Genomic DNA, 19,359 nt, shown 5'->3' on the forward strand with positions numbered 1-19,359 from the left:
GAAACTCGGATAACTGTTTATTTTGTTACAAAGCTCGTCGATCTGTGGGCCTGGGCCTGTGGCCATTATTGAACAGTCATCGTCGTAGGAAACGATAGTGACTCCTGGTGGTGAAGGTAGCTTTGCTATGTAGAAGTGAAACAAAAGTGGGGATAGGATACCACCCTGTGGAATCCCTTGTTTAATTCTTCTTGGTTTGGATGTTATGTTCCTGAATTATACCGAGATTTAGTGCTTTTTACCAATCGGTTTTTTTTTTTAGCGAACTTTTGTCTGTACTCTTGTACGCACCATCTTTGAGTACCTTAACCTGTTGAATGATTTGCCACAATCTGGACATAGGTGTGGTCGTTTACCCGTATGCGTGGATAGATGCTCTTTAAGCGCATTAGAAGTTTTAAAATCTGTAAATAAATAATTCCATTTCGTTTATGTCATATGTCCATTTCGAACCGATTTAACATACTCCTGCCGCAAATGTCACATGGATATTGTTTAAGGGGTTTCTTTGAGTTTTCTGAATGTAAACACTGTTTATGAAGTCGAAATGAGTTCCGTGATCTCCATGTCTTATTACATGGTTCACATGTATAGACTCGTACATTTTTATCAGCTTTCGTATCATTAGTCAAACGATGGTTTTGTAGAGCTTCAGGCTTATGGAATGAACGATCACATTTGAAGGAATAATGTTCTTTTGTCATTTCCTTTGCTCCATGCCATTGTTTATTACGTTGCAAATGATATTCCAAGTACCGTGCATTTTTAAAAGACTTGCAGGAATTTGTGGACATTCTAGAAAGCGTAAAATTCAGTTTAAAATCGTAACTTTAAAATAACCACACTTACGAACATTCTTTTTGTTGCCCTTCTTTTTCTTCTTCATATTTAACTGTGACCGTTAACAGCCCTGTTTCACTATCGCTGTATTCAACATTCGATTCACAGTCAGCTTCTGAATATGGAAAAATGTCAACTTTAACTTCGCCATTGCCTTTTAAAGGATCAATAGCACCAGTCATTATTGCTTCCGGTAAAGTGTTTACAGACTCAAATTCAATTATCTGCTCTTTGCCTCCCACGGAAGAGGGTTCTGGCAGAAAAATAGTTGTTTCGCTTATTTTATGTTCCCCTTCTGCATCTGTTAAGTCTTTTTTTATAACATAATTTGTTCTAGAAATTAATTTACGCATCTGTTGGTCGGATTGTACGCACATTTGTTGGAACCGATAAACATTCTGCAACTGTTGCAGACATTTGCTACAAATCTTCTTTGGCAGGTCGTCAACTCCACATATTTCTATTTGCGGCACTGCTCTGGACAGCAGTTCATCGATACGTAAAGATCCATATTCCTCAATTGTGTTCAAAATAGAGCACCACTGTTTCTGAGGGCCACTGTTGGGGTCATATGACAGCACTTCAACTACGTCATGCATACAAGTCCGACACATGGAATCGAAAACTTGCTCACTGGATCTATTCATTATGCTAAATTGAGCGGTTAAAAGTACAATTTATTACAATTGATTTACTACAAATACAAATAACAGGCGTTGTAAATCTTAAACAATGATAACAGGTATGGTAGAGTTGGATTTCGAATCGATTTTTAATCGATATTTTTTTAAGAAATGAATCGATTTTATTTTTAGAATCGTTCAATTTTTTTTGTTTTAATTTTTTATAAATTTAGCTTTATTGGCGCGTATTCACAGACCAAGTAAAATAGTGTTGAAATTTTCAAAAAACGACTTTTTTTTAAACCATGAACTATGACAATACGCCCTTATGATGGTGGCACCGGGTCAGCCTAGCTAACCCGGCTTCAACATAACTGACACCAATTGCGAGCACCAAGGGAGATCAAGTCTTCTTGGCTGAGGTCTTCCGCTTCGTCTGTTTCCAAATACGGATGCCGATAGGAACACTTGCTGTGCCGAAACTTTTTCATGAACTGCCATTACAAGACCTATCGGCTGGTTCGACGGAGATGACCATAATTCATCGGCATGACTTTTCTCTTCAAAGGGCCATGCCATCGACTCTCGATACCGCAGCTATGATGAGATATTAATTGAGTGTTATAGCCAAAAGTTGCTCCTGTAATTTCTAAGCTAACATTGCTAAGAAGGCAGAACTAACTGCGCACAAAATTGGAATATGTATCTGGAAAAAACACAGAAAGAATGATATTTAGGTATCGAATACACTATAAATCTCACTCCGATGGAAGGAACAAGTGAATAACCCTGTGGTACTCCTTGATGTTGCCAAGGAGCCTCAGTCAACGAAACGAGAAAGAAATTGGCAAGCTTTTTTAGCGGTACAACCTTGGTAAACAATTGAGCAGCATTCAACTATTTTCAGCTCGAATTAATCGATTAAATCGATTTTTTTTGAGAATCGAATCGAAAGAAACGATTCTCCAAAAAATCGAATCGAATCCAGCTCTAAAGCGGCAATTACCCAACGACGTGTGCCGTACGTACGGACCTTTGTCGTACGAAACACGTTTGACCGAACCCTCGAGCCCGTAGGAATCAATGTGTGCGTCTGTCTACATGTACATAACATATTTGTGTGTGTATAGTTTACAGATAAGAACTGTTGCATTGACCAGTTTGCATGCGCTTGTACGCTTCCCAGGGCAGTCGGTTCTATGTACCGGAGCGACTCGGGATTTTTCCCGACCAAGGACTGTCATTTCAGTGTGACCCCATTTAATTTGTTGCGTCCCTCCCACAAATTGTCATCCTCCCAGCAGCTCCTTGCAGCAGGACTGCTCCATATTCTCTTACTCCGGGAAGGCATCGAATCCAATCCGGGTCCGTCTCCTGACCCCGGTCCTGAGAAATGGTTTTGCTGCATCTGCCAGAAAAGAATCTTTTTAGGACGGTCATACTCTGTTCAGTGTGTCTCGTGCAAGGGATGGTTGCATCGGAAAGGTTGTTCTGGGCTTAATCCCAAAACCCGACGTCCACGTAACTTTTATAAATCTTTTGTGGCTCCTTGCTGTTCACGCCCAAGGGCGTCCCCGTAGTCTACGCCTAAGCGCCCCCACTACCTTCCAGCAGCCCCGCTGCTCAGCGAGCCACAACAAGTACCCGCTGCTGCTTGTTGTTGTTGTTGTAGCAATGCTTGCCCCACCTAATAGCCGCGACCGATCACAAATTGTCATCAATATCCTCTAACGGGAGTCCAAGGAAACTTGCCGTTTCAACAGGGGTGGACCATAAGGAAAGGGGTGTTAGAGGCGTTGGTTCCACATTACAATTAAAGAGATGGTTGGTGTCATGTGGGGACCACATTGCAAGCGGGGCATACATTTTGTATGTCGGGGTTGATTGTGGATAGGTAAGAGTTTAACCTGTTACAGTATCCAAAACGAAGTTGAGCAAGAGTGACACGCGTTTCCCTGGGGAGTATGCGTTCCTCTTTCGCGAGTTTTGGATACTTTTCTTTAAGTACTGGATTCACCGGGCAATTCCCGGCATAAAGGTCCGACGCCTGTTTATGGAGCTCACCAAGGACCTGCTTGTATTTTTTCACTTCATACGGCTGGGTTCTCGGGTGCCGTATTTCCTCAAAAATGCTTACGGAGGTGACTCCTTAAGCCCCTAGGCGGTGATGTTCATCAATCAGATGTCTGTTGTGATGCCCAGGTTTTTGGGTATTCAACAGGAACTGTTTGGTCAGCATCTCATTTCTCTCCCTGATGGGGAGTATTCTCGCCTCATTATGCAGATGGTGTTCTGGGGACATAAGAAGACAGCCCGTGGCGATTCTGAGAGCAGTATTTTGGCAGGCCTGTAGTTTCTTCCAGTGGGTAATTTTTAGGCTTGGCGACCATATGGGTGACGCGTAGCACGTAATCGGCTGGCTAATTGCTTTGTATGTAGTCATGAGCGTTTCTTTATCTTTTCCCCAGGTAATGCCAGCGAGGGATTTGAGGATTTTGTTACGGCTTTGAATTCTCGGAACAATTGCGGCTGCGTGCTCACCAAAATGTAGATCCCGCTGCTGCTCGCGCCCCACGACGCCAACAACCCTGCAAAAATCGCGAGTACTCCATGCATGCATGTATGGAGTACTCGCTATGGACCAACCGAGTACTCCAAAATTAACCACAATTCATACAAAAAATATGGTCCAATTAACATTGCGATGTCCTAGGACTGGACCATATACTCCAGCTCCGCATTACATCAGAGTAATCCATGGAGTACCCACAGTCCAATAAACAGCGTGTAGTGATAACAATCGTTAAAAACGAGCAATGATCGGCTTACAATGTGTTCGTGTAGAAACATGAGTTGGTCCATTGCTGCATTACAGAGGATTATAAAGGTAAGTACTCCAGTGGACCATATGATCCAACGATTTTTGCAGGGAACTCAAACAGCTGCTACCACTCATAACTACTACCTTCGTAGTAGAGTCGGTAGCAATGCTGAGCATCAGCCCCTGCCCCCGTCTTCTCCCCCCCCCCCCCCCCCTCTTTTCCGGCAGCAATCGTGCAGGTCAGGGAAACAGACTCTTAGTCCCTACCTCCGTTTGCACCGTTTGCCAGCACAGAATATATAGGTTTGCGACATCCGCCCAATGCAGCTCCTGCCTTGGGTGGTGCCACTTTCCTAGATGTTCTGGTCTCCGCGACGGCAACCCCGACGGGTTTCATCGCGCCATGTTGCCAGGTCGCAAACCCAAATCATCCGGGTACCGCGAGAGCGGAAATGGAGGCGGCCTCGCGTTTATCATACACCACTCTGTGCAATATTATATATTTGATCCTGGCATCGACCGCAGGGACAATGTCTTAGAACGTCAAGGCCTATCTGTCCGGTCAGGCGATGCAAACCTAGAAATAATCAACATCTACATCCTTCCTGCCACCTGTTGCCCCAGTGGATACCGCCCTAATATCACAGCCTTACTCACTGGCAACTGGCAACAATCGCATTATCTTAGGCGATTTCAATGCACATCATGATCTATGGCATTCAAACTTGCGGGCGGACAGTAGGGGTGAGATGTTGGCAGATCAAATAGAAGAAACGAAGTTCTGCACAATAAACGGAGACACCCCCACACGTATGGTAGGAAGCTGTCACAGTTCGCCAGATATCTCAATCGTGAGCGCAGAACTCGTAAACTACGTCAACTGGCAGCCGATGGTAACATTGGCATCCGACCACCTGCCCATACTTATTTCGCTCGAGCGTACCGCGTCATCGTCACCGAAAAAAGCACTTTCATAAACTTCAAAAAAAGGAAAGTGGAAGAATATAAATCTTTTACAGACAACCGCTTTGCTGCCCTCCCTATCCCGACTGATGCCCGCCAAGGGGAGCGTGCCTTCCGTAAGGTCATTGAATCCGCCTCGGTACGTTTCATTCCCCGCCGGGAGAATTCCCGAAATCCGGCCCCACTTCCCGGCGGAGGCCGCAAAGTTAGCGAGAGAACGTGACCTTATAAGACAGCTTGATCCAGGCGACCCCCAAATAAGGGATATAAACCAACGCATCAGATTGCTTGTGGACGAACACAAGCGGGCGAAATGGGAGGAGCACCTAAGAGGTTGTAACCTCTCTACCGGTGTGGGTAAACTTTGGTCCACCGTAAAGTCCCTATCGAATCCGACTAAGCACAAAGAAAAAGTTTCCATCGCCTTTGGCGACAAAGGGCTGTCGGATGCGAAAAATGCGCAAGCGCTTTCTGTCGACAATATATAATGCATCCTACGGTCGACAAATATAGACGGAGAGCCAATAGACACCCGCATAAACACAAATTCAGCGCGTCACCAATCACCATCACCGGTAAAGAGGTTGAGGACGCCATTGGTCGCGCTAAACCATCCAAAGCAGTGGGCCCAGACGGCGTAGCCATGCCGATGCTTAAAATCCTAGGGAAAGAGGGTTTCAAATATTTAGCGCATGTCTTCAACCTGTCTCTTTCCACCTTTGTCATACCGGAGAAATGGAAAATGGCCAAGGTGGTCCCGCTACTAAAGCCTGGGAAACCAGCTAACATAGGTGAGTCGTATCGTTCGATATCTCTCCTATCGCCAGTGGCAAAGACGCTTGAAGCCATTTTGCTCCCTTATTTCCAAGCAAATTTGCAGCTAGCCTCTCATCAGCATGGCTTCAGAAAACTCCATAGCACTACCACCGCGCTAAATGCCATTAGCACCCAGATAAATTGCGGTTTAAATCAATACACCCCCCCCCCCCCCCCCCCCCCCCCCATAGAACAGTACTCGTAGCGCTAGACCTATCAAAAGCTTTTGATACGGTCAACCATGGCTCGTTACTGCAAGACCTGGAAGGGTCTACCCTTCCCCAATGTCTTAAAAGGTGGACCGCAAATTATCTGGGTGGTCGGCAGGCATCGGTGCAATTTAGAAACGAAACATCAAAACCAAGGAGAATTAAACAAGGGGTGCCACAGGGTGGTGTCCTATCCCCACTTTTGTTTAATTTCTACATATCTAAGCTACCTTCACCACCGGAAGGAGTCACAATCGTTTCCTACGCCGATGACTGCACAATAATGGCCACAGGCCCAGGCCCAAAGATCGATGCGCTATGCAATAAAATAAACGGCTACCTCCCTGATCTCTCCAGTTTTTTCGCCTCGCGAAACCTGGCATTATCACCGACTAAATCTTCCGCGACCTTATTTACAACATGGACGTCCCAAATGTCGACCATTTTGAACATCCACGTCGATGGCACTACGCTACCGACTGTCCTAAACCCCAAAATCTTGGGTGTGACGTTTGATCAGGATCTACATTTTGGTGAGCACGCAGCCGCAATTGTTCCGAGAATTCAGAGCCGTAACAAAATCCTCAAATCCCTCGCTGGCAGTACCTGGGGAAAAGATAAAGAAACGCTCATGACTACATACAAAGCAATCAGCCAGCCGATTACGTGCTAGGCCAGCCGATTACGTCGCCAAGCCTAAAAAATACCCACTGGAAGAAACTACAGGCCTGCCAAAATACTGCTCTCAGAATCGACACGGGTGTCTTCTTATGTCCCCAGAACACCATCTGCATAATGAGGCGAGAATACTCCTCATCAGGGAGAGAAATGAGATGCTGAGCAAACAGTTCCTGTTGAATACCCAGAAACCTGGGCATCCCAACAGACATCTGATTGATGAACCAGCACCGCCTAGGGGCTTAAGGAGTCATCTCCGTAAGCATTTTGAGGAAATACGGCACCTGAGAACACAGCCGTATGAAGCGAAAAAACACAAGCAGGTCCTTGGTGAACTCCATAAACAGGCGTCGGACCTTTATGCCGGGAATTGCCCGGTGAATCCAGTACTTAAAGAAAAGTATCCAAAACTCGCGGAAGAGGAAATACTCCCCAGGGAAACGCGTGTCACTCTTGCTCAACTTCGTTCTGGATACGGTAACAGGTTAAACTCTTACCTATCCAGAATCAACCCCGACATACAAAATGTATGCCCCGCTTGCAATGTGTCCCCACATGACACCACCCATCTCTTTAATTGTAATGTGGAACCAACGCCTCTAACACCCCTTTCCTTATGGTCCACCCCTGTCGAAACGGCAAGTTTCCTTGGACTCCCGTTAGAGGATATTGATGACAATTTGTGATCGGTCGCGGCTATTAGGTGGGGCGAAGCATTGCTACAACAACAACAACAACCAGTTTGCATGCATACAACATCAACTTTTTCCAATTTAGTTTTTGATGTTGTAAAAGGCTGGAATTAATATTAAATAAATATAAATAGATTACATATTTATAATCTGCACTTTTACATAATTATTTGGAATTATTTTCACAATTTTGCAAACTTTAATTAGGTGTTTTTGCATAAAACTGCAAACGGTCAAAAATTAGCGCACAAAAGTTTACTAGGCAACTCTGTCTAGTGAGAGAGCGATCAGCTGACACGTTCTTACGGAAAAAATCAAAATTGTTTTGATTTATACGTTCCGGGCTACGTACGTACGGGCGTTGCACGTCGGTGATTTTTCGTTTACATTGCACACTCATAAGATAGGTCGTGTGAGCTGACACGTTCGTGAGTAACTGCCGCATAAGGTATGGATATATACGGCCCAAGGACCTATAGCTTCTGACTCTTAGAGGTGATAGCACTTGCGACCACGAAACTATATCGAGATTTTATGATCAACAGTCATCATTACTTGGCGTTTAGCCGCCTTGCAAGGCGAATCCATACCTAAATTCGTGAAACCCGTACTGAATTCACCTGCCCAACTTAGTGGAGGTCTCCCATTCTTCATCCATTCGCATAACATGACTTAGCCAGACTGTGATGATGTTCGCTTTTGTAACAAAACTCATGAACATGAGACATTTCATTGGACACGGCCAACAGCGCTAGAATTTTGGTTTAGATGGCTTAGGCAGATTGCAGGCAAAATTTTATGGAATAGGTCGGTCCACTATCCGAAAAAAAATTTCCTTAATATTAATCTAGGCAATAAGCTACCTGTGTACCGAATTTGAAGCAAATCGCTCAATAAACTTTTATTTGTTTTTGGAATATGTCGGCTCCTATCCACTTCTAGGAAAAAAGTTTTCTGTTTTAAACCTAAGCGAAAAGCTACCTATGTACCAAAATTCAAGAAAATCGCTCAATAAATAAATTTTTTTTTGGAATTGGTACAAAAAAAACTCGAGCTTCGCCAAATATTTGATTATTTTTTGTTTGGAAGGATGCATCTTAAATTTGAATACTACACAATTGAATTGTGTAGTTTTGCAAGGATGGAAACTCTGGTTATGTGTTTGTTGCTGCGGTATTTGTATTTATTTGAAAATTTTTTCCTAGAACAATTTGACAAATTACTTTACAGTGCTAGTCATGACTAATAAATTTAATTACATTAAATATAACAAATAATAAGTAAACCTGCAGCTACTAGGGGAGTAGAGTTGCCAGATCTCGACGCAGCAATTAGCTAGGTCCTTTACTAGGAGTATAAAAATACGGAGTTTTTTATAACATAAGTCCTGGTACCTAATTGGGGGTTTTGCCTTTGGTCGTCAAACAAACAAACACTATGGAAAGATTCAGTATCGGTACAATTCAGAAACGAAACATCAAAGCCAAGAAGAATTAAGCAAGGGGTATAACAGGGTGGTGTCCTATCCCTAATTTTGTTTAATTTCTACATATAAAAACTACCTTCGCCACCAGAAGGAGTTACTATCGTTTCTTACGCCGATGACTGCACAATAAAGGCCACAGTCCCGGGCCCACAGATCTATGAGCTTTGCAACAGAATAAACAGCTATCTCCCTGATCTCTCCAGTTTTTTCGCCTCGCGAAACCTGGCATCATCACCGACTAAATCATCCGCGACCTTACTTGCAACATGGACGTCCCAAATGTCGATCATTTCCAACATCCACGTCGTTGGCACTACCCTACCGACTGTCCTACACCCCAAAAACTTGGGTGTGACGTTTGATCAAGATCTACGTTTTGGTGAGCATGCAGCCGCAATTGTACCCTAAATCCAGAGCAGTAATAAAATCCTCAAATCTCTTGCTGGCAGTACTTGGGGAAAAGATAAAGAAACGCTCATTACTACTTACAAAGCAATGTGCCAGCCGATTGCAAGCTACGCGTCCCCTATATGGTCACCAAGCCTCTAAACTACTCACTGCTCAAGCTACAGGCCTGCCAAAATACTGATCTCAGAATCGCCACAGGCTGTCTTCTTATGTCCCCAGAACACCACCTTCATAATGAGGTGAGAATACTCCCTATCAGGGAGAGAAATGAGATTCTAACCAAACAGTTCCTGTTGTATACCCAGAAACCTGGGCATCCCAACAGGTATGTGATTGATGAGCCAACACCGCCCAGGGGCTTAAGGAGTCATCTCCGTAAGCATTATGAGGAAATACGGCACCTGAGAACTCAGCCGTATGAAGCCAAAAAATACAAGCAGGTTCTCAGTGAACTCCACAAACAGGCGCCGGACCTTTATGCCGGGAATTGCCCGGTGAATCCAGTACTCAAAGAACAGTACGCAAAACTTGCGGAAGAGGAACGCACACTCCCTAGGGAAACACGAGTTAGTCTAGCTCAACTTCGATCTGGATACTGTAACAAAATGTATGCCCCGCTTGCTTTAATTGTAATGTGGAACCAACGCCTCTAACACCCCTCTCATTATGGTCCACCCCTGTTGAAACAGCAAGTTTCCTTGGTCTCCCGTTAGGACATTGATGACAATTTGTGATCGGTCGCACCTATTGGATGGAGCGAAGCACTGCTACAACAACAACAACATGGAAAGATTCAGCCTATGTGAGACCTTTCAACATAGCCTAACCTTATTCTTGCACCGTTTGCATGACGAAGGCTAATCCCCTATTATTTAGGATCATACGTACTTTGGTTGTACCTTAACTTGTTTTAACTTAAATTAATTTACAGCCGTTCTTCATCTTTTTGTTTTTTAAATGATACACATTCTTGGTTTATTCTTAACTTCCTTGTTGTTTCAGTATTTAACATCGCACTTTTACACCTTTTAAGTGGAAGTATGACCAACTAACGGTAGGTGAAGTAAGAATGCTGTTTATCTTGGGATAGATTTGTTGTTATGGGCATGTTTTATAGAGGAGGTGCGTACGTGGTTGTTTACGAACCCAATCCGGGTTTGAAAGAGACGAATCTGTTGTTGCGTTAGGCTCAATAGGAAAATGGTTTCATTTTTCTTAAATTAATTTAGCTTATCAGCATCCTTAGTAGATGGAGTTTGAATTGGTTTAAATCGTATTTTATCGTTTCTGACTGTATCCCCTTTTTCAATCCAATTCTTTTGTTGTGAATTTCTTCTAAATTTTTTCTAGTCACAACTACACTGACACCTGCTTTCCGGTCAATTTGAATTCCAATTTTGCCAGTTCTTCCTTTAATGCCTTTATGTTTCGCTCACGTGTTTCCTCGTCCCCGTTTTTACGTACAACAATGTGTTCGCGCAGTTCTGTTGCTAAACGAAAAGCCGAAGGGCATAATTCGCATCTATAGACATTGTCACCGACATGAATACGTAGATGTTTTACATGATCGTTACTTTGAGCGAAGGCGCGTGTGCAGTATTTACATTTATAGGGTTTTTCACCTGTGTGGGTGCGTACGTGGCGTTGCAGAGCGCCACTACGAACAAAACTTTTGTTTTGAATATATCGGGGACGAGTAATTAAAATAAAATAAATAATATTCAAGGATGAGTGCCTTAAAGATACTTACCGCATTTCAAAATAATCGCATTTAAATGGCTTTTCACCGTTATGAAATTTTGTGTACCGTTAATTGATTTGACTTCGCAAAACGATCACCACATAAATCGCAAACATGTCGTTTGATTGCTCTATGTATTACCTTGTGTTTGCTAACATCGCCGCTGCTACGGAATTTTAACGGACAATGGGGACATTCGTAAGCCTTAACGCCACTGTGACGCAAATGATGCGCTCTCATTTGGCTGTATTTAATACAAAGACAATTAGATAATAAATATATAAACTTTTTCTGTGCAATTAATGATATTTTAAATGTATATAAGTACTCTGCTGTTTTGAATGCTTTACCGCATTCGGGACACACATATGGCCGCTCCCCTGAATGGACACGTAAATGAGCCGTTAGTAGATACGATTTTTTGAAAGCTGTAAATAAATTTTTTAATATATGTACATAAATTGCGTTCAAATGGGGTGATTTACACAAGCACGCTTAGGTGATCAGATAAAAATATATTGTAACGAATTTACTTGCAAATCCTCTTATATGCAATCCTCTGCTAAGTTCGAATCACTAAACTGTTGAATAAATAACTCCAATATTGAATGATGGAAAAATGGCCTTTATTAAGTACTTCACAATAACACTCAAACTGTGCAACGAATAGCTTAATAACCAAACTGATATCTTAAAGGAAACTGACTTTCAAAATAATAGTGCTATTGCTCGCTAGATATCGTCTTACTCGTAACTGCTTGACAATTCAAATCAAACTGAATTACTTCTTACTCGCTGGCGCCGCTTTTATAGTTTACGCTGCATACTTCTAGGCTCTTCGATTTCCAGAAGTTACTAGTTGTTTCGGCTACAAAATCGCCAGCCACAACTACGTGCACAAATTATTGCTCTCTCTTGTGACAACTCAGATAAGGTATATGCATGTGTTTGTAGTTTACAGTCTCCCGCACACACATAAGCGTATAAGTAAATTCATCGGTGTGTGACATCTCATCTCTTGCTGCCTTGTATGCAAATGTTGCTCGTCGGAATGTGTACATATGTGTAGACGCAATTATTTATTCGTTTATGTAGATACATAATGATTGAATTATTGATGTGCATTCACGTCACTGCTTAGATCGGCTTAGAGCTGGCAGCACTCCTTAGTTTTGCTAATATTCGTAACACTGCCCTCCACCTAAGTCTGATCGTCCCGATCAGACAAATCTCTCGATCTAAACGCTGCTAGCATCGCCAAATGTACCACTCTTCTACTCCGTGGTTTCTCAATGCTTTGTATGCGGTAGATGGTATCACTGAGCTTCTTCACAATCTTGTACGGGCCTTCCCAACTGCACCGAAATTGGGCTGGGACACCTTTCCGCCGGTGAGGGTTGTTTAACAGTACCAAATCTCCATTCCGGAAACCTTCCGAATTATTTTCCCTGTCGTACCTGTGTTCCATCTTACTACTCATTATTCTGGATCGTTCTCTCGCACTCTGTTGCTTGGCCAATGAAGAACTACTTTGTAGAGCTTGTTCTTGACCGATTGGCTTCACATACTCAGTATCGTTCCGACGTTTCCCAACAAAAGTGCGCGCTGGCTTGAAATCATCCTTGCATTCTTTCTGAAAAATTCTTTCAGTGAATTTAGTGCGTCCATTAGGGTTTGTTGATGCCGGTCTTTTCCTCGCAGGTACTTTTAATTTCGCTTTATTTGGCACATTCGATCCATCAACCTTTGCTCGATCTACTTTCCTTGACTTTCGTGGTCTCTGTCGAATCTCCTCGACCAGCACTCGCTTACTGCTGAACCCTTTTTCCAAACTGAAGTTAAGTGGCACATCTTGGTTCTCATAATGCATCACCCTTCTCTGCATATCGATCTTGATGTCATGGTCAACCAAGAAATCCACTCCCAATATAACTTCATCAACGATCTCCGCCACAACGAATTTGTGTAGAACCATGACCTTCCCAATTAGGACTTCACATATTACTTCTCCCTGAACTTGGTTATATTCGCCTGTGACCGTACGCAACCTCGCTCCAGGTAATGACTTTATTCCCCTGTAGACCAAATCAGATCGAATCAAGGAATGAGATGCCCCCGTATCTACAGTCAGTACACGCTCTTTACCATCCACATTCCCTCTGATGGTAAGACTGCTTGATTTCCTTCCAATCTGCGATACAGATATCACAGGACATTCAACAGCCGGGGCAAGTTTTCGTTCTTTACTTTCGACACGCACTTGCTCATTTCCGCCAGCTTTGCGTTTACGGCCACCCACATTGTTGGAACTATTAGGACCAAGATCGCAATGACGTGCAATGTGACCTGGGTTGCCGCACTTGAAGCATTTGACTGCATCATTATTCTTCTGCTGCGTACCCTTCAATGCTTCCAAAATTGCGTCTACCCAGTCTGGCTTTTCCACTTCCACGCGATGAGCTTTGTACGCTGGCTTACTCAAAAGTGAGGCTGTTTCCTGAGTCAGTGCATGCGATACCGTTTCAGCAAACGTTAGTTTTGGATTCGCATATGTAGCCCGCTTCGTTTCCACATCTCGTATGCCATTTATGAAACTCTGGATTTTTACCCTTTCAGTGTATTCCACGGGTGCGTCTGCATTTGCAAGATGAGCCAATCTTTCAATATCTGAAGCAAACTCCTGCAATGTCTCATTTGCTTTTTGGTAGCGGTTTTGCAACTCAATTTGGAATATCTGTTTCCTATGCTCGCTTCCGTAACGTCTCTCTAAAGCGCTCATCAATGTTTCGTAGTGGTTCCGCTCGTACTCTGGGATGGTCTGTAAGATTTCCGCGGCAGGCCCTTTCAGTGCCACGAACAGAGCTGCAACTTTATCTTCAGCATTCCATTGGTTCACTGCTGCGGTCTTCTCAAACTGTAGCTTAAAGACCTGAAAAGGAACAGAACCGTCAAAGGATGGTGTCTTTACCTTTGGATTACTCGCTGAAACAGCTGGGCGGTTTAGTTGTAACTGCTCCATACGACCTTTTAACGCTTCTATTTCGGCATCAATTTTGTCCTCGAGTTGTAAAATTTTTGCATCCTGTTCTTCCAGTTTCACAAAGAGCTGCGATGATACCTGTTCCGAAATTTGTGCCGACATTGCAGATATACGTGCCTCTTGCGCTTCCAGTTGAGACGCCAAATGTGTCTTCTGTTCTTCCAATTGTGATGTTATACGGGTTTCCTGCGATTCCAGTTGGGATACCATATACGTCTTCTGTTCGTCAAGTTGTGAAGAAATTTGTGTTTCCTGTGCTTCAATCTTCGATGTTATTCGTGTCTCTTGGGATTTCATCTGTGATGACATATACGTTTTCTGTTCTTCTAGTTGAGATGACATATACGTTTTCTGTTCTTCTAGTTGAGATGACATATACGTTTTCTGTTCTTCCATCTTGGATGTTAAACGTGTCTCCTGCGATTCCAGCTGAGATGCCACTGTCGATGTTTGAGCAGTTATTGCAGCCAATATCATGTTCAAGTCTGTGCTCGTAACTGTCTGCGATGTTTCGTTTTTCTCTTCAATTTTTGTTGTTGTTTCGTCCCCATCAGGATAAAAGACAAACTCGTCCACATCAATTCCTTGCGATTCCATTACCTCTCGTAGCCGTGCTTGAAGTTCGATCTTATTCCAGTTGTATTTAATCCCCGGTTTTCCAACTCCTTTTTCAGTTGCTGGATCTTCAATTCACTGAACTTTGCCATGTCCAAGTTGTATTCCCAATCTTCGGAATTTATTCAACAATTCCTCTTCTGACACCAATTGTAACGAATTTACTTGCAAATCCTCTTATTTGCAATCCTCTGCTAAGTTCGAATCACTAAACTGTTGAATAAATAACTCCAATATTGAATGATGGAAAAATGGCCTTTATTAAGTACTTCACAATAACACTCAAACTGTGCAACGAATAGCTTAATAACCAAACTGATATCTTAAAGGAAACTGACTTTCAAAATAATAGTGCTATTGCTCGCTAGATATCGTCTTACTCGTAACTGCTTGACAATTCAAATCAAACTGAATTACTTCTTACTCGCTGGCGCCGCTTTTATAGTTTACGCTGCATACTTCTAGGCTCTTCGATTTCCGGAAGTTACTAGTTGTTTCGGCTACAAAATCGCCAGCCACAACTACGTGCACAAATTATTGCTCTCTCTTGTGACAACTCAGATAAGGTATATGCATGTGTTTGTAGTTTACAGTCTCCCGCACACACATAAGCGTATAAGTAAATTCATCGGTGTGTGACATCTCATCTCTTGCTGCCTTGTATGTAAATGTTGCTCGTCGGAATGTGTACATATGTGTAGACGCAATTATTTATTCGTTTATGTAGATACATAATGATTGAATTATTGATGTGCATTCACGTCACTGCTTAGATCGGCTTAGAGCTGGCAGCACTCCTTAGTTTTGCTAATATTCGTAACAATATGTTTTTTACACAGAGAAACTTCTCTTCTTCTTTTTCGTGCACCATGTTTTAAGTAAAACTTTTAGAACAAATTACCCTCCTTTAGGCGGACGCGGTCACCTGCATGCTATTAAATTGGTCGAAAAACCTCTACCTACTGTAATAACAAATCAGTCAAAAACCTCTCTTGGAAAGACGCAAACTCCTTGTAAGAGGACAAAGTGTGATGTTGTTGTTGTTGTTGTAGCAATGCTCGCCCCACCTAATTGCCGCGACCGATCACAAATTGTCATCAATATCCTCTAACGGCAGTCCAAGGAAACTTGCCGTTTCAACAGGGGTGGACCATAAGGAAAGGGGTGTTAGAGGCGTTGGTTCCACACTACAATTAAAGAGATGGTTGGTGTCATGTGGGGACACATTGCAAGCGGGGCATACATTTAGTATGTCGGGGTTGATTCTGGATAGGTAAGAGTTTAACCTGTTACAGTATCCAGATCGAAGTTGAGCAAGAGTGACACGCGTTTCCCTAGGGAGTATGCGTTCCTCTTCCGCGAGTTTTGGATAATTTTCTTTAAGTACTGGATTCACCGGGCAATTCCCGGCATAAAGGTCCGACGCCTGTTTATGGAGTTCACCAAGGACCTGCTTGTTTTTTTTCACTTCATACGACTGGGTTCTCAGGTGCCGTATTTCCTCAAAATGCTTACGGAGATGACTCCTTAAGCCCCTAGGCGGTGCTGGTTTATCAATCAGATGTCTGTTGGGATGCCCAGGTTTCTGGGTATTCAACAGGAACTGTTTGGTCAGCATCTCATTTCTCTCCCTGTTGGAGAGTATTCTCGCCTCATTATGCACATGGTGTTCTGGGGACATAAGAAGACAGCCCGTGGCGATTCTGAGAGCAGTATTTTGGCAGGCCTGTAGTTTCTTCCAGTGGGTAGTTTTTAGGCTTGGCGACCATATGGGTGAGGCGTAGCACGTAATCGGCTGGCTAATTGCTTTGTATGTAGTCATGAGCGTTTCTTTATCTTTTCCCCAGGTACTGCCAGCGAGGGATTTCAGGATTTTGTTACGGCTCTGAATTCTCGGAACAATTGCGGCTGCGTGCTCACTAAAATGTAGATCCTGATCAAACGGCACACCCAAGATTTTGGGGTGTAGGACAGTCGTGCCGTACGTAAGGACGTTTGTCGTACGAAGCACGTTTGACCGAACTCTCAAGCCCGTAGGAATCAATGTGTGCGTCTGTGTACATGTACATAACATATTTGTGTGTGTTTTGTTAACAGATAAGCACTGTTGCCATTGACCATTTTGCATGTATGCTTATGGAAACATCAACTTTTTCCAATTTAATTTTTGATATTGTAAAAGGCCGGAATACATATTAAATAAGTATAAATAGATAAAATATTTATAATCAGCACTTTTACATAATTATTTCGAATTATTTTCACAATTTTTCAAACTTTAATTAGGCGTTTTTGCATAAAATTGCAAACGGTCAAAAATTAGCGTACAAAAGTTTACTAGGCAACTCTGTCTAGTGAGAGAGCGATCAGCTGACACGTTCTTACGGGAAAAATCAAAATAGTTTTGATTTCTACCATTGTAAATTTTACCAAGTAGCGCAACTAACAGCTGATCGGTGAAAATTCGCACATTCACACGCACAGTTCTCGACTCAGTTTCAAAAAAAAAACTTTAGATAATTTAATTCAAATTTTAAAGTGAGATAATCCTTACAAATTTATGTATACAGAATATATATGGCGTTTTTGCTGTTATTAAAACAATAGTTTTATTTATATTAAAGCTTTTATCATTGTGTTTTTTTAACTTTGACAAAACTCCGAACACCATTCCTTCATTATATGACATTCGACTGCCTAGTCCACTGCCTTCCACTCTATTCGCAACATAACCTCTACTTAAGCTGCCAAACTATATAGTAAACAATGATTTCTACGTTCCGGGCTACGTACGTACGGGCGTTGCACGTCGGTGAATTTTCGTTTACATTGCACACTCATAAGATAGGTCGTGTCAGCTGACACGTTTTTGGTACGTACGTTCGTGAGTAACTGCCGCATTAGTATCGTTTTTATGTGAATAAAATTGAACTGCCTTGAAGTTAGGTGTGGTTGAACTAACTGGTCCGTAAGAACCTCAATCACTGAATGTTACCAGAAGTTGAGTTGTTATGCGATATTATCGTCTTAATGACTATATAAAAGCTAAAGCACCTGCAGTTTACGTAGTTTTCTTCCAGCATCTCTGATACTTTGGTCAAGACTGAGTCTGAAAGGCACTTTAGCCGTATCGGCACACTATACTAGAGGCCCTACTGTACCATCGGCGTGTATGTGTATCCAATCTTTCGATATTTCCACGTCCTTGCCCCCCCCCAACCTGGGTAAAAATCCTGCTCTTCTTTAGCATAAATGGCACAGTTAGCTTCAAATAAATAAGCGAGGTAAGACGATCCAATGATAAAAAAGGGAAGGCAAACATAAATAAAATAAATACTTGTCACGATTTACCTCCGAAAAAATTAAGGCCGAGCTTCTCTTGCAATTTGCGTCCCACTAGGACGGGAACTACATGTTTTATGCCGAAAGGCATCTGCTGGGCAGTTGATCTTTCAATGAGAAGCTTCTCATGGCAGAAATGCGCTTCGAGTGTTTGCCAAATGCCCTGCTTAGAGTTACTTTTGTAATTGAACAAAAACTTGTTCCCTAATTTTCGTTGCTGCCTTGCCTGGGACTAGAACCCACGTGTGGTATGTAAATAAAAATTATTTAGGCTTAAAAAGAAATTTATTTTATGCGGCCAGCGCGGTCAATAATCCTGATAAAAATGATATAAAACCTTGGATGATATTTGATAGAAATATGTTTTGGAAACTTAATGAGAATCCCAGGTTAAAGCTTGCAGCAATTCATCTGGCATCATTACGAGGAAGGAGTATGTATCATATATCATGAAAATCATCAGCTGAACCATGTTTCGGAATTAAAGGTCTCTTTCTTGATGTATATTGGAACGATTTTCCATCATCCCTTGTCAAATTTGGGTTTGAGGCAAACCGGTTTCGGCGTTGTGCCATCAGCAGTGTCGATTTTCGTTCGGATCTGTTATCGTTTGTCCTGTATCTATAGTTCGTAGGTACATGAGCAGGTATTGTCAGAATTGATGCTTGTGTATATTTAGTTATGTGTATGTGCTGTGTGTTCATTCAGAACCGAGGGTGGTTTTTACTGATCGATTTGTGTGGCAGGTAAAAATCCGTAATTTTAGTCGATTGACCTTCTTTGTGGGTTTGTTGTTTTGGTGCGTTAATTGTTTTGTGTTTATTTGTTGCTGTGTGTTTGTCTGTTGTACCTGTGTGATTACTTTGTTTCTTGTAAACAGGTTTTAAAGGCTCGAATATTGTGTGAGAAATTGTGTTTATCTGTTTGTTTATTATTCTACTGTCGAATGTTTTCAGTTTGTAGATTTCCAAGTTTTCTAGTACGTTGAAACGTCGGCCTTTTGCTTGTATGAGAAGAACCCTAACTGTTTTATTGATGTTGGCTGTGGAACATTCATCCTTGGCTATGTGATTCGCGAAGTTAAG

Source organism: Eurosta solidaginis, chromosome 4, assembly GCF_040869045.1.
Source record: "Eurosta solidaginis isolate ZX-2024a chromosome 4, ASM4086904v1, whole genome shotgun sequence".
Taxonomy (NCBI): Eukaryota; Metazoa; Arthropoda; class Insecta; order Diptera; family Tephritidae; genus Eurosta; species Eurosta solidaginis.